Raw genomic sequence first — 11,280 nt, 5'->3', positions numbered from 1 at the left:
GGGAAGGGCGTGCCCACCAGTGGCCCGGGTCTCCCGGCCAGGTGCGGGGACCTCGCTCGCGGGGGCTCAGCTGCCGGAGCCAGGGCGGGGCGGGAGCCGCAGCCAGCCCGAGGGTCCAGAGGGCAGAAAACGTTCTTTTCCGCCTGGCCTTGCCCAGGGCCACCGAAGAGGAGAGGGAGAAAAGGATGAAGTGGGAGCGGGGGCGGGGCCGAGCGCAGGGCGGGGGGCGGCTCAGGGGGCTCAGGCTCGGGCTGCTCCCCGCCCGTCCGGCCTGCTCACCCCTCGACGCACCGGGACGACTTCGGGGTCGCCCGCCCGGCCGCTCGCCCCCACACCCCGGACCCCAGATCCTCGCACCCGCTCCGCCCCGCTCGGCTCCTCAGTCCACCACCCCGGCCCTTCCCCCCACTCGCATCCTCCGCCCCCGGCCCCTCTCTTCCCCTCGGCCCCCTCCCCCCACCCTCCCCCACCCGCGCGGCCCCCCTCCTCCCCGCCCAGCACCCCCGCCCCTCGCCCCGCCCCGCCCCGCGCCCCCCGCCTGCGCCGCGGGCCGAGTGGTGGGCGCGGGTCCGCCCGCCCGGCTCCGCCGCCGCTCCCCGCTCGGGTCGAGGCGCCGCGGCGCGCCCTCCCGGCGGCGGCGGCGGAGGAGGAGGAGGAGGAAGGAGGCGGGAGGAGGAGGTGCCCGGGAGGAGGGCCGAGCGCGGCAGTCGCGCCGGCGCTGGGCGAGGAAGCGGAGCTGCGGCCGCCGCGGGGTGAGCGTCTGCGGAGCCCGAGAGGGAGGCCGGCCCCGGCTGCGCTCTGCCTCTCGCTTCCCCGTCACCGGAAACCGGCCCGGAGACCCGGCCTCCCCTCGGCGGGGTGGGCGGGGGACAGGCGCCGGGCCGGGCTGCGGCGGGGCGGCGGCCGGGGGGCCTGCGGCGGGCCGGGGGCGCGGGGCGCGGGGGGCGCCGGCCGGGGGTACGTCCCGGGGAGGGCCGAGGCCTGCGCGGCCGCCGCTTCCGCCGCGCGCCGCTCCCTCCCGGGCCGCGCGCGAGGCCCGGCCGCCGCCTTTGTTGCCCGGCGCCCGCGGACAGAGGCCGGGGAGAGGCCGGGGCTCGGCGAGGCCTGGGGCCGGTGAGGCCTGCCTGGCTGCCCCGCCGCCGCCCGCGAGCCCCCGGCTGCAGCGCGCTGGCCGGCCCCGCCAGGTGGGCTGGGGGGCGTCGGTTCACATGCTCTGGCTGGGACCCGAGTTCCTCTTTTAAGGTGCGCGGCGGTGGTAATTTAGTTCCACGGCTGTAGGGAATGCAGGATTGGGGAGTTTTTAACCGCCCCTGGAACCGAAGCAGGCCCTACTTTCAGTTGCCTCAGTAGTTGGCAGTTTCTGGGACACCATCGTGGCCCATTTATGTAGCAGAACTACAGACATTTCTCAGCGTCAGGTCCTGGCACAAAACTTGGAATGTACAGGAGTCAGTATGCCAAGTTAACAATTAAGCAGAATGCGAAATTTGGGGTTCCTGTTCCCACTCTTTCTGAAACTAAGGGCAAGATGGGAATAGGTGGTAGAACAGCTTTCCGGTAATCAGATAATGTTGAATTCATCTCAACAAACGTTTCTTGAATGTCTACCTTCCATAAGGCAACATGCTTAAGTGTATAAGGAAGAGCTTAATAGACACGATGATAATGTGAATAAGATGCAAGATATTTTCCAAATAATTCTTTTAAAATTTTACTGTGTTCCTTCGAATAAAGATACATCTGTAATGAAACAAAAGTAAACTACCATCCATTTACAGATGAAATATCAAAGGTACCTTGACTTCTTTTGAACCCAACAACTCCCAAAACGAAATCCACTTAGATTACTTGAAGGAATTTTAACTGGGGTATTGGGTATCAAGGAGAATTAGTGTTATTTGAAAACATGAATGACATTTTTATCAGGTTTCATAGATAAAACCCTGAAAAATAATCCGTGATGCTTTCTCCTGTGCTTTCTAACCTATTCTCCTGCATCACTTAGCATGGGCATGGTGTCTGAATCCATCCTACAAAATATGTGACTGACCCTTGGTTACCAAGGCCCACTCCCTCATCCTTTTTTGTTGCCTTTGAGGGAGCTGTATGACAGTGAGGGCTTGATAGAATTTCTTAGAAGATCTCAGTATCTGTGGGTACTCCTTATGGGTAAGGGGTTTATACCCCTGAACCTTTACCCCTTTTAGGGTCCCCTCCACATCTCTTTTGAAACACCTTTTCCCCTTTTTTTTTCTTCCTTCTTGTCTTCCTAAGATACCTTCTGAATTTCTGGGACACATCTGGCCTGTTCCTTTCCTCTTGTAGTGGGAGATGGGTCGTCCTCAGGCACTGCCTCCACACCCGAGGGCACACCCTTAGGGTGTCACCTGGCCACCTGGCAACCCTGGAGTGGCGGTGCAGGGATTGGGTGGAGAAGCTCTGCTGTACTGACCGCATTCTCAGGCATTCACATTCCTGTGCTTTGATCCAATCTTGCTTTAGAACTGAAAATGTGTTCTTTTCAGTCACCCCCTTTTTAGGAAAGAGAAGGCAAGTATATTTTTACTACTGTCTTTTTCTGTGACTTCACTTATGAGAGAAACCCTAGAAGTTTTCTCCATTGAAACTTGTGTTGCTGATAGTATCTTTTATTTTGTTTATAGAAATAGTTGTGTGATCTTATTTAATTTAATATGCTCTAAAAAGGGGGAAATATGTCCATTTCTGAATTTGTGGCAATTACTGTTATACTTTTCCAAAAATGTGCAATCATGTGAAAAAGGATGATACACGCATACATATGTTGAGGTATGAGGTCAGATGCCCTCTGTTATGTATAATCTTGTATAGTTAATGGATATGTATGTGTGTGTGTGTGTGTGTGTGTGTGTAATTTAAATAATAAGGTAGGGAGGTAAATGACCTAGAGCTAAGAATATTACTTTTTGCAGTTTTCTGTTTGTGCAACTTTTATAGGAAGTGAAGATTGTCTTTTTCAGTTGTCTGTCCTCATCTCTCCTCCAGTTTTGGAAATGGCACTTACCTCTGTGGTGCCTGTGAGCACTTTTGTAAAATTATTCTTTTCACAAGGGAGAACTTTCTAATACTAGTATATGTCATTTAAAAGGGAAACCTTGCGTGAATATGTTGTCAAGATAGTAGTAAAAGAGAAACAGCGGTGAGACATACTTGTTTTTGGGTTGTATTGAGAGTGAAATTGTCACTAATGTTTTTATGGGTGATTATGCTGCTCAGCATGTTGGTTTAGCTAGTGGGTAATGGAAAGTTTAGGACCAAGGGCATGCTTTACTTTACACTGAGTACGCGCTCTTTTGGTGATCCACACAAAAATTAAATTGTACTTTAATTGGAATAATTGATTTAAGGTGGCTATTGGAAAATAGATTTAAAGAAAGTATCTGTGTCTTGGTCTTGTTTAGAGAGACTCAGATAAAGTCATTTAAGATTTCAGCCCCCACGTTACACATAGAGGGCATTTTGGAGGTGTTAGATCTGTGGGAAAAAGCATGCTTTTGCTAGCTATGTGACCTTGAACAAGTTTATATCCCCTCTCAGAGTTATTGTATGTTTTGTTTAGGGTAAAATCCAAGCCTTTTGCCCCAGGCTTCCAGGCTTCTGCCTAGTTCTGGAATGTTAACTCATTTCTGCCTTCTTCTGAGCCTCATCTTGAACAGCCCTCTGCCTTAAAAAGTTAAGCTCTAGACTTTGTGTTCCTCCACATCCCAAGCTGTGTCCTGCCTCCCCATGTCTGACGTGTCCTTCGGTTTGCCTAGATGGTCTCTTTTTAGTGGCTCCTCCTATGTTTGGTTCATTCTGGGATCTCAGTACAAGCATCACCTCTCAGAGAAGGCGCCCCTGACTACCTTCATGTTTCTTCAGTAATTTTCTTTCATCAAGTTGTATGTTTCCCTCATAACATTTATTACTGTATAATTACTTCATTTACCTGTCATTGTCCCTGTCCCACTACCACCACCCCACAGTCCCTTCCAGTGTAAGTTCCATGAGGGCAGGATGTGGTCTGTGGTCTTCTCCCTTGTGTCCCCCACACACTGCGCGGGGCGGACTGCTGAGGAGGGGCATGATATACAGAAGGTGCTCAGCCAGTTCCGCCTCCGGCACATAGGAGTTTGATAAATGGTAGCTGTAATATTGTCATCTATACATTAAAGACAAAGATGTGCTGTGTTCCTCTTAGAAATCTGTTGGGTTTTTGTATTGTTTATTTACCGCTGTCTGAGCTGGCGTGCACAGCTGAATAAATCATAGCAGTAATAAATCCAGCGTCCTTATAAACGCTGGCCCATGAGAACTGTCTGCGGGTGGGGCTGGTAATAGAGACCCAGCGGGCAGCACTCCTGGAAGAACGGTTATTTATGGCATGTGGAGAGTAACCCTTGGCGTTAACTTCCATAGCTTCTAAAGTAAAACTTTTAACTACCTGGCACTTTATGATAAGCTCTATTATCTGCAGAATCAAGCAGGAAGGAGTTAGATAAACCAAAGATCTGGAAGACTCAGGTTACAGTTGGTGAAGGCTGTCTCAGGAATTCAGATCTAGGTTTGAAGTTCAGCAGTTTGATTTTATAGGATTGGTTTTAAAAGAACGCTTTAAACCCTATTTGCCTTATCTGTAAATAAGGCGTCTTCAGGGTTGGTGTGCAAATTAGATGAGATCATGCATGCAAATTTATTAGGTCAGTGCCTGGAATATAGCAAGTGTTGATGGTAATAATTAGTTCAAAATGTTCCGTATCAGTTAAAGGGAGTGTTCTGATTAATCAGCAATATATTTAATACTCAGTGTTTCTTGTTAAGGAAGCCAAATGTGGGAAAAGGATGTGAGACCAAAGATGAGAAGAGAAATGGAAATACAAGGGGGAAGAGAGTGAAAGTTTAGAGACTCTCAGTGGTGCAGGAGTTGTGAGGATGACAGGTGGTCACACGGTCCGCAGTGATGGGCGCGCTGGGCAGTGGGTGCTGGCAGTTGGAGGTCCAGGACCCAGAGAACCACCCTTTGCCTTCTCTGCAGAGCTCCTCCTCTGGTTTCATCCTGTTTGTTCTAATGTTGTCTCATCACTCTGAGCAGTCATCACTCTAAAATATTTTTTTTAAGTTATTAAAAGGGCATCACATTTGAAGACTGTATTTGGGGACCAGAGGTGATCTCGTTTTTCCTAGCACCAGACAGTAGAGAATAAGAAATCCAGCATGTAAAAGAGAAAGGACAGAATCTCTCTGAAGGCCTGGGAGACAAGCAGTTATCTAAACATCAATAACCTCTGATGGTATCACCACTCCACCCTGAAAATTTTCAACAGGTGAATTGGGTCATCTGTAGAGTCCTCTTTCTATGCTCAGCAGTTTAATAACAGCATAAGGTAATTAATACACACATTTGTATCTGAAGTATTTGTTTTGAGAAGGCAAAAGAATATATGACTCCTAATAGGTAAGATTTCCATCAAAAAATTTCTAATATTTTAATGTTAATTTTTAGAACTCCCTAGTCAAATCATATTCACCAAGTACTGTGATAGCCAGTCATTTGGTACTGCCTAAGCTTGTACTTGTAGTGATTGTTTGCAGTAGATATTCTGACCACACCAATAACAAGCTGGGTAATTGAAATAACATAGTCAATAGACTTTTTAAGTAAGGTGAATTCTCACTGGTAGATTTGTTACTCTGTATGATTTTCCTTTTGTGAATTTTATTTTTGTGGCTGTAATAATGAAGATGTTTGATTTTAAAATTTAATTTTGATTTCTAACTGAAATGTCATTCTTCCCTCTGACCGTAGTCATTTTTATCTGTCAATGCAGTTAAAGTTTTAAAAAAATAACATTTAGGAAATAACATTATTACCAAATATTACAGATTCTGGTAGAATATTTTTTTCTTTTTAAAAACATACCAACAAACAAAAACATTCTTAACATATAATCATTCTGTTCTGCATATATAATCAATAATTCACAATATCATTACATAGTTGCATATTCGTCATCATGATCATTTATTAGAACATTTGCATCAATTCAGAAAAAGAAATAAAAAGACAACAGAAAAAAATTCATACATACCATACCCCTTACCTCTCCCTTTCATTGATCACCAGCATTTCAATCTACTAAATTTATTTTAACATTTGTTCCCCCTATTATTTATTTTTATTCCATATGTTTTACTCATCTGTTGATAAGGTAGATAAAAGGAGCATTAGATATAAGGTTTTCACAATCACCCAGTCACATTGTGAAAGCTATATTATACAGTCATCTTCAAGAAACATGGCTACTGGAACACAGCTCTGCATTTTCAGGCAGTTCCCTCCAGCCTCTCCATTACATCTTGACTAACAAGGTGATATCTACTTAATGCGTAAGAATAACCTCCAGGATAACCTTTTGACTCTGTTTGGAATCTCTCAGCCATTGACACTTTATTTTGTCTCATTTCACTCTTCCCTCTTCTGGTCTAGAAGGTTTTCTCAATCCCTTGATGCTGAGTCTCAGCTCATTCTAAGATTTCTGTCCCATGTTGCCACCCCCCTGGGAGTCATGCCCCACGTAGACGGGGGAGGGCGATGAGTTTGCTTGTTGTGTTGTCTGGTGGACTCTTTAAGAATATACCAGTTGTATTCGGATTTCAGTTGTTTTATACATTTGCAGGATTACTGTGTTTTAGAGATAGGAGGAACCTTGCTGATGGTAGACAGCCTTTTCCTTATACAGATGATGTGGAAATTGAGACCAAGAGTGATAAAGAAATTTGCCCAGAGTCACATACCGTGTTACTAGCAGATTTAAGAGTGGAACCTAATGTTTGCAGCTCTGTTTTTTTTCAGAGATATTCTTTTGCCTTTGATGAAAATGGTTTTAAAAATTATTATTAAAAACATTTTTTTTTTATTAGAGAAGTTGTGGGCTTACAGAACAATCATGCATAAAATACAGGCTTCCCATGCAGATGTCTCCCCACCACCAACACTTGTATTGGTGTGGAAAATTTGTTACAATTGATAACTCTTTTTTTGTAATTCTACTATTTTGTAACAGTTGTTGCATTTGTTACAATTGATGAAAGATTATGAAAGTAGTACTATAACTGTTGTCCTTAGTTTATATGGGGGTATCCCCCCCATATTCTCAACATCATCATCATCATTATTATCATTATTATTTTTCATTCATGTCTTTAGTTCTCCTCAACCCATATGTTTGATAAAGGGAGTGCCAGTCACAAGGTTTTTACAATCACAGTCACAGGATAAAAGCTATATGGCTTTATAATCATTATCAAGGATCAAGGCTACTGGATAACAGTTCAGTAATTCCAGGTATTTCCTTCTGGCTCTTTTAATACACTAGGAACTAAAAAGAAATACCTGTAGCATGAATCAGTAGTCATGATCATTTTTTTAAATCCTGATTTCTCATTTACACTTCCTCCCTCTCATTTGATCATTCTCTCAAACTTCAGGGATATCTGGGTAATGACAATCTTCATTTCTTCATACTGGAAAGGGATGCTGACCTTATGGGGTAGAGGAATGAAAATGTTGATGTTCTTGGAGAGACTGGTACCTCTGGGTTTCAGGGCTTATCTGGCATGGAACAATCTGGAGGCCTTAAGTCTCTGAAAAAAATATATTAAGTACAGCTGTTACAGAGTCTTAGCTAGAACACAGGGTATTTTTTTAGGGTTTTCAGAAATACTGTTGGTTGGGACTTGGCATATTGTGGCGATTTGCAATGTCTGGTTGAAGCTTGCATAAGAGTAACTGCCAGAATGACCTCTCTAGTGTATTTGAAATCTCTTAGCCACTGAAATTTTATTTTATTTCTTTTCTCCCTTTTGGTCAAGGCATTTTTTTCAATCTCAAAATGCCAGGGCCAAACCATCACTGGGAGTCATGTCACGCTTTGCCAGGGAGACCTACACCCCTGGGAGTCATGTTCCATGTAGTGAGGAGGCTAGTGAGTTTATTTGCTGAGCTGTCTTAAGGAGATAGGCCACATCTGAGCAACAAAAAAGATTCTCTGGGAGTGATTTTATGCATAATATTAAGTAGGCTTAGCCTCACTGTTGCAAATATAAGTTTCATAAGGGAAAGCCTGAAGATCGAGTGCTCGGTTTATTAAATTGGGAGACCCTAAGCTTGAGAGAATATCCGGAATTCCTTAGGTGGGGAAGTTTAATAGTTCCATATTTTTTCCCCAGCCCCTCAAGGGACTTTGCAAATACTTTTTATTTTTTTGTCCCAAATACTCTGGAATGTATCAGGGTATGACATTAACCTGTACAGAATAACATCTCATTCCATATTCTAGATTCCATGTAATTAGGTTGTTTAAGTAAACTGACCAGACACTATCTAATTAAATTAGATAGTGTACTACAGAACTAAATTTTGGACAAAACAAACATCTCTTCCTTTGGTATCACACCGATGTTGAAATTTTAAATATAGACAATATCATCCTTTACCCTGAATTCTTATTTGCCTTAGTCCTAACCAGATCTGCTTCATTCATATCTCTGATTGAATTCTGATCTTTTTTTCAGCTTCTTTAACAGTTGTTGTGTGAAGTAATGCTGACTCTTAACTCTTGAGTCTCAGGTGTCATACAGATACCTAAAGTTCCAGGGAACTACCAGGTTATACAGAAAGAGCACAGCATCTCAGAATTTAGAAATAACAGTTAAAACTCAGGAATAAATGTGACTGCTGTAAGAGCTTGCCATTTAGGAACCTTTACAGTGAGCCTTATTGAACATTCTGTACTCCTTAAGCATTGATTGCCCAATCTCTGCTCACTTTCTATCCTCTGATGACCTATGCTCTTGAATTCAATTCTCAGAGTTTGTTCATTATAGTTAATTGTAGTAGTGAGACCATACAATATGTGTCCTTCAGTTTTTGGCTTATTTCACTCAACATAATGTCCTCAAGGTTCCTTCCCCTAATAGCATGTCTCATGACTTCATTCCTTTCTGCTGCTGCTTAATATTCCATTGTATGTATACACCGCAGTTCGCCCTTCTGTTCATCAGTCAGTGTACTATTAGGCCATCTCCATCCGTTGGCAATCATGAACAATGCCCCCATAAACACCAGTGGATGCAAAATGTTTTAATTCAGTCCTGGGAGTTGGGGAATCTGGATTTGTATCTTCATGAAGGAGTGGTAGTTGAGCTGTCTTTGGGACCCATATTTGCTTGGGAAGAGATTATGGAAGACAGGAATGGTATCTCATATAGGGTGAATGGCAGGAGCCTATACCATCATTCTGGGGACTCCTTCCTCTTTCCTGTCTGGGGTAGACTGTTCCCTAGTTTACTTCCTTAATTTGAATCCTCCTGGTAACTTCTCAGAAAGGTGATCAGGGAAGTCATTTCTTTCTTTCCATTTTAGAGACCCTGTGTGTGAGAAAATGTCTTTGTTCTAAATGTTTGGTTTATAGCCTGACTGTGTATAGAATTCTAGGTAAACAGTTTAATCAGGATAGAGCAGGGTATGCTGTAGTGGCAGTTTAACCCTGAAATCTCAGCATGTAATAAAGGATTATTTCTGCCTCTCGTGAAGTCTGCTGTGTGGATAGGGTTTTGAAGGCATTACACCACTGTCTGTTTGCTTTCAGTATTACTTTTTTAAGCCATCTGTGATATTTTTCCCAATTATTTGTATATAGTTTTTTTTTTCCTCTTCAGGAAGCTTTTTAGGACTTTTGTGCCATCTCTTGAGTTCTAAACTTTCTTGGTGGTGTGCCTGATTATTGTTTTTTTTTCCGTCTGTAGATGTACTGAGCATCCCATGGACCCTTTCAGTTCATAAACTTGAGTTCCTCAGTTCTGGGAAAAATTTTTTAATTATTTTAATAATGCCTTATCCTTTGTTTTCTCTTCGGCTTCCTCTTTCTGCTCCTCCTCCTTCTCCTCCTTTTCCCTTTTCTGAAGCCCTCCTTAGTTTAATGTTGGACCTGGATTGATGTGTTAATTTTCTTAGCTTTCTTTCAAAATTTCTTTTCATTTTTTGGTCCTTTTTGGGAGGGGCAGGTGATGTTCTCACTTTGTCTTTCACTGAATTTTTAATTTTGTCTGTTGGAATTTTTGTTTTCCAGCTGTTCTCTGCTTCCTTATCTCTGCCTTTTCAAAATAAAAATGTATTCATTTCATTAATCACTTTTACATAAGCCAGCTACATTAACAATTTTAAATGATTCAAATAATGGACATTTGTTTCACGTTCAACTTAATAGGAATCCGTCCAACACAGAGGCTACATCTATTTTAGTTTGCTAATGCTGCCAGAATGCAATACACGAGAGATGGACTGGCTTTTATAAAGGGGATTTATTTAGTTACAGATTTACAGTTCTTTGGAGGAAAGGCAGCTGGCTTCCCTCTGGCTTTCTCTGTCACATGGGAAGGCGCACTGTGACATCTGCTGGCCTTCCCTCCAGGCTTCTGGGTTCAGATGGCTTTCCCTGGTACGGTTCCTTTCTGCATCAGGATCTGAGCTGCTCAGCTCTCTTTTGACCTCTCCTTTTAGACATCTAGCTAAGTAAATTAAAGGCCACTCATTGCGGAAGGCACTCCCTTTAGTGTAGGTGTAATCAGCTGTGGATGAATTTCACATGTTGATGGCTTATGCCCACTGCAGCAGAACTGGGCACCATCACCTGGCCAAGTTGACACCTGAACCTAACTACTAGCTTTGTAACTACTAGCTTGTTATAGTAAAAGGTGCTTAGAAATGCCCATGTAAGTGTCATTCTCAGTAAGTTAAACTTCTAAGTCTGTGCATATTTTTATTGTTCTTATGTGATCAGATCCTTTTAGAGGTGAATGCCATTTTGAGATCAACCTCTTATTTTATAGATGGACCCAGGAAGTAAGGAGATACACTCAGTGTCACACAACAAGTTCATCTTAGTCCTGATATTTTTTTGTCAGTGGCCTCCAAAGATGTTTTCTGGGAGTGAAACACTTGAAAATTTTTTATGCCTTTTCTTTAGTTATAAACTTATCCTTAACTTACCCAATTTTATTATATGGCAACAGTTTAAGTCCATTTTTTTTTTAACTTGGTCATCTTTAAGTTTTTTTTATCAACCAGTGTAGCCACCTAGATATTCAGATTACTTTTTGTTTTTTTTTCTGGCATGGGCAGGCTCTAGAAATTGAACCCGGCTTTCCTGCTTGGCAGGCGAGAGTTCTTGCCACTGAGCCACCATTGCACCATGCTTAAAT

General features: G+C 43.5%; 1 protein-coding gene across 1 annotated transcript in view; it reads left to right on the top strand.

Annotated features, from left to right (window-relative positions):
• Positions 1-651: 651 nt before the first annotated feature.
• Positions 652-11,280, top strand: part of SOCS6 (suppressor of cytokine signaling 6) — a 42,073-nt gene continuing 31,444 nt past the window's right edge. The window contains exon 1 of the mRNA XM_077135251.1: positions 652-752. The gene's annotated coding sequence lies outside the window, so the exon portion shown is untranslated. The remainder of the gene's footprint in view (positions 753-11,280) is intronic.

The sequence above is a fragment of the Tamandua tetradactyla genome, chromosome 18 (genome assembly GCF_023851605.1).
Source record: "Tamandua tetradactyla isolate mTamTet1 chromosome 18, mTamTet1.pri, whole genome shotgun sequence".
Lineage (NCBI taxonomy): Eukaryota > Metazoa > Chordata > Mammalia > Pilosa > Myrmecophagidae > Tamandua > Tamandua tetradactyla.
This window is presented reverse-complemented; position numbering and strand designations above follow the sequence as displayed.